The sequence below is a fragment of the Chinchilla lanigera genome, unplaced genomic scaffold, assembly GCF_000276665.1.
Source record: "Chinchilla lanigera isolate Chin_1 unplaced genomic scaffold, ChiLan1.0 scaffold00006, whole genome shotgun sequence".
NCBI lineage: Eukaryota > Metazoa > Chordata > Mammalia > Rodentia > Chinchillidae > Chinchilla > Chinchilla lanigera.
In genome coordinates this window covers 90015-95734 of record NW_004955407.1, presented here as the reverse complement: position 1 = coordinate 95734, position 5720 = coordinate 90015, and positions in this window count along the sequence as shown.

Sequence of the window (5720 nt, the reverse complement as noted above, 5' to 3'; positions counted from 1 at the left end):
AAAAACCAAAAAAAAAAAAAAAAAAAAAAAAAAAAGACCAGCCTGGACTACAAAACCAACCTGAACTGCATAGTGAGACCCTGTCTCAAAAAGATAAATAAATAAATAAGTGAAAATTATGTAAATGGTGTCACATTGCACTTTTACTTCTGAAACCTACTTTTCTTTCAAGAGTGTGATTGTAGCTCTAGTTAATTCATCTTAACTATTCTATGGTATTTCAGTGTGGATATATAATATTTTATTCATTTTGTTGAAAACTAAAGTTGTTTCTTGTTTTCTTTATCACAATCCTGCAATAAATTATAAATATTTATTAATATTTTCTTGTGCACATGTATAACAGTGTTTTTTCTTTTCTTTTCTTTTTCTTTGAGACAGGGTCTCACTGCAAAGTCCAGGCTTGCCTTGAACTCTTTATCCCTGGCTGGCCTCAGACTTCTGTTGATCTTCCTGTTAGCCTCTCCAGTGCTGGAATTACAGGCATGTGCACATGTGTAAGAGTTTCTTCAGGGTAGATACCTGGAACAAAAAAAAAAAAAAACCTGCTAGGTTGAATGAATTTTACATATACAAATTTATTTTATAAACTACTGTGGTGCTTATTTGAATAGCTATATCAATTCAATACCCCACTAGCTGTAAATGAGAGTTTTTTATAAAATCTTTTTTTAACCTCTAGTGGGTTAGGCTTTTAAATGTTACCTAGTCCAATAAATATTGTAGCTTTAGTTTTAATTTATAAAATGAATAGAAATTAAATGATATTTTCCCCCATATATTTCTCAGCTAGTAAGCTTTCTTCTTGTTTGAAAAGTCGATAGAGGAAATATAGGAAAAGTTGCTGATTTTAGGCTACTGTCCCTTTGGCTGCTCAACTGTTTCTGTACCTTCCATCTCAGTGCTTCGGTGAGGGCCAGGGCTTGGCTTCCTGTTCCTGGCGTGTTGTTCCCCAGACCTACTCTCTTCCCTTAGTTCCCAGTGTCTACTACCATTTCCCAAAGCAGTTCCTGGCCACAATGAGTATGTTTTGGGAAAAGTGTTCTGCACTAAATGAGTTCAGAGACTACTGTATATTTTATTACTCTACCAGAGATTCACAGTTCTTATTACATTGCACAATGAATGTAGTCTTAGCTTTTAGTAATGAAGAAGATGTTTGTTCAATGGTCTGCTCTCTCCTTGTCTTGCTTGATCTTTTGAATCCACTGACATACTTGATTTTGCACCATCACTTGAGACATTTTCTTCACCTGCCTTCCAGGGCACCTCCTCTCCTGTCTTCCTCTTCTTTCCCTGGTCATTTTTCTTCAGTTTTTTGGTCTGCTTTTCTATCTTCTGTCAAATCTCATAACATTGGAGTGGCTCTGAGCTCAGCTTTTGGTACCTATTTTTGCCTATTAACTCATTCTGTTAGTGATCTTGTCCCATCTCCAGGCTTTCAAAACCATATATTAAGTTTTAGTTAGGAACAATAAGTTTTTAATATGTATTACATCTTCTGATGACTATGGTTACTAATAACATTATATAGTTCAAAGTTGCTAAAAGAATGGATTTTAAATACTTCTTACTATAAAAATGTTAAGTATGTGAAATGATAGATATATTAATTAGCATTAATTAGCTTGATGCAATCATTCCTCTTTCTCTCCCAGAAAGTCTGTCCTACTGTTCTGCTCCTTCTACTCCAGCAACTCATTCTATTTTAGGTGCACTGGTCTCTTTGCTATTCTTCAAACATACCAAACACACTCTTACCTCAGGAGTTTTGCACTAGTTGTCTAGCTTGTATCATATACTGTTTGTCCAGATATCTCTATGACTGACTCCTTTAACAAATTTAAATCTTTACAGAAATGTCACTTATGCAATGAAGCATAACTTGATTTCTCTGCATGTTGTAATCTCTGTTTCTCTAATTTGTCTGACCTCAAATTTCCCTTTTAAAAGTTACAATTCTTCAAAAAGTTGCTCCAGAACACCTTGATTGCAATATTCTGATTTATAGGTAAATCTGTACTTTGCATATATTATTTCTCAAAATTCTTAACATTTTGAGAAATAATATATCTTAATAATATCTTAGTACTGACTTTGATGACTAGTAAACCTTCAAGTTCTTAATGAAATATTGATAGCAGATAAAAATAAGGAAGCTATGAAGAGGGAGCTCCTTGAAATGACAGTTTCACCTGAAGGAATGAACTCCTAAAGTAGAATCTGTTCACCTGAAAGAACTTGGTGGAACTTCTGAGGACATTTGTATTTCAGAAATACTTAGCAAATCATATATTTCTTCATCTTCATTTAAATCATGTTAAAATTCCTTGCGTGTTTCTTTCTGCATTTTTAGAATGAATCAATGATAAGAACCCACCTGACTTCTTCATTAAATAATCTTTCCTGTACCAACTTCATATCACTATCAATATGAGGCTTCCAGAAGGGCCTTGGACTCAAGAAGCCTCGGTGAGCTGCATGGTAGCCTGGATCCTCTGGCCTTGCACCCACCACCACTGTGGGAGGGGCCTTGGATTCAGGAGACCTCATTGAACTGTCTGGTTGCCTGGGTCCTCTGGCTCCCTCCCCCACCACCATCTCAGGAAGGAATGTGACTACTGGAAACATAGGGAGACTTAAAAATGACTAAAAGAAGAAGCAAAATGCAATCTCAGCGAAACACCCCACCCAGAATAAGTTCAGGAAACATCAACATGGAAGAACATGGAACTCACACACCTGAAATCTCTGAAATGATAGCAACTGAAGTAAAGAACCAACTACATCAGGCTATAGAGGAAATCAGAACAGAAATAATTGCTCAGGTAAAAAAAGAAATGACAACCATAATGAAAGAATTGCTGGCATATCAAAAGAAGACATAGATTAAAAAAAACAGAAGAGCACAGCAAAATGATGGAAACTTTGAATGAATGGTATAGGAAAGAATTAGAATGCATGAAACAGATTCAAAGAGACACTCAGGAAATTAAAAATTCCATTGAAAGCTGGAAGAACCACTTGAATGAAATGGAAGATAGAATCTCAGACCTTGAAGACAGCATTGTAGCTAGTGATTGTGGTTCTTTTAAAAATAACAAAGGAACAGTAAATAAAAATTCAACAGCTGCAAGATGAGGCAAAGAAAAACAAAATAAGGCTGACAGGTGTCAATGAAAGAGCACGAGACAACATGGATGACATTAAAGACTATTTGCAGCAGTAATAGCAGTAAATTTCCCAAGAATGGCACAAGAAACTTATATACACATAAGTGAGGCATATAGAAACCCCAGTTGGCCATAACCAAAATAAATCACACACAGACACATAATAATCAAGATCCCAGAAACTCAGCAAAAGGACAGGATATTAAAAGCTGTTCAAGAAAAGAAACAGATAACCTATGAAGGAAAGCCCATCAGAACCGTGGCAGACTTCTCAACACAGACCATCAAGTCAAGAAGAGCTTGGACTGAAGTATTTCAGGTCCTAAAAGAAAACAACTTCCAACTCACATTGCTGTACCCTGCAAAGCTATCTTTCAAAATTGATAGAGAAATTAAGGTACTTCCATGAAAAAGATCAGCTGAAGAAATTGATGAGTGCCAAACCAATCCTACAAAGAGTACTGAAAGATATTCTACAAAGAGATAAAAATGACCATAATCTCAAGGTCAACAATAGAAAAGAACTACCCAGCAAGGTAAGCAATTAAACAGAGGGAGAAGATACAGAACCAACAGTGGGAAAATAACATGACAAGGATAAATCAATACATATCAGTAATAATCATTAATGTAAATGGCCTCAATTCACCAATCAAAAAAAAAACAGATTGGCAGAGTAGATCAAGAGACAAAATTCAATAATATGCTGCATACAAGAAACGCATTTAACTGAAAAGAAAATCCATAGACTGAAAGTCAAAAGATGGAAACCAATACTCTATGTGACAGGAACTCAGAAAAAAGCAAGACAAACTAGTCTGTTTGCAGACAAGGTGAACTTCAAGCCAACAATGATCAAAAGGGATAAAGAAGGTCACTATATTCTTGTTAAGGGAAAACTGCAAGAGTAATAGATAACAATCATAAATATACATGCACCAAATATAGGAGCATACAATTATATAAGGCAAATTTGAAAAGACATGAAAAATCAAATAAATAATAACACAATTGTAACAGGTGATTTTAACACCCCATTGTCACAGAGATAGATCAGCTACACAAAAAATCAGCAAAGATATCATAGAACTAAACCAAACGTGTGAACAAATGGACTTAGTAGACCTTTACAGAGTATTCCACCCTACAGTATTAGAATACACATTCTTCTCAACTGTGCATGGGACATTATCTAAAACAGACCACATGCTAGCATATAGAACATGCTTAAGTAAATGTAAAGGAATTGAAATTGTCCTATGCATATTATTGGATCACAGTGCAATGATGCTGGAAATAAATGATAAAAGAAATCACAAAGACTCCATAAATACATGGAAAATAATTACACCCTTCTGAACAACAAATTGGTCACAGAAGAAATTAAAGTAGGAATTAAACACTATCTACAATCAAACAAAAATACAGATACAAACTACTGGAAACTGTGGGACACAATGAAAGCAGTCCTCAAAGGGAAATTTATAGCAGTGGATTCCCACATTAGGAAAATGGAACAAACACAAATAAACAACCTTATGTTATACCTCAAAATTCTAGGAAAAAAAGGGCAAGTTAATCCCAAAGCCTGAAGAAGGGAGGAAATTATAAAGATCAGAGCAGAAATTAATGCAATGGAAACTAAGAAAGCAATACAAACACTTAATGAATCAAAGAGTTGGTTCTTTGAAAAAATAATTAAAATTATAAGCCCCTAGCCAAGCTTATCAAAAAAAGGAAGGAAAAAACTGAAATACATACAATAAAGAATGAAAGGGGTGAAATCACTACAGATCCTAAAGAAATTTAGGAGATCATTAATACCTACTTGAAAATCTTTACTCTCATCAGATAGAAAACACAGAAGAAATGGACAGATTCCTAGATTCATATGAATTGCCAAAGCTGAATCAAGAAGATATAAGAATCTTCAATAAGCCAATCTCAGCCAATGAAATTGAAAATGTAATAAAAATCTTACAAAAAAAGACCAGGTCCTGATGGATTCACAGCTGAATTCTATAAGCAATTTAGAGAAGATTTAATTCCAATTCTTCTCAGACTCTTTAAAGAAATAGAAAGAGAGCAATTCTCCCAAACTAATTCCTGGAGGCAAGTATTATTCTGATACCAAAACCAGAAAAGGAACTAACCCATAAGAAAACTATAGATCAATCACCCTAATCAACATAGATGCAAAAATTCTCAATAAAATACTAGCTAATAGAATGCAGCAAATCATCAAGAAGATACTACACCATGACCAAGTGGAATTCATTACAGGAATGCAGGGATGGTTCAATATATGCAAATCAGTCAATATAATACACCATATCAACCCAGCTAAAGACAAGAATCACACGATCATCTCAATAGATGCAGAAAAAGCTTTTGATAAAGTACAGCACTTATTCATTATAGAAACTGTACAGAAAATTGGCCTAGATGGACTTTACCTCTATCTGATAAAAGCCATCTATGACAAACCAAGAGCCAACATCGTACTAAATGGACAAAACCTGAAATCTTTCCTTTAAAATCAGGAAC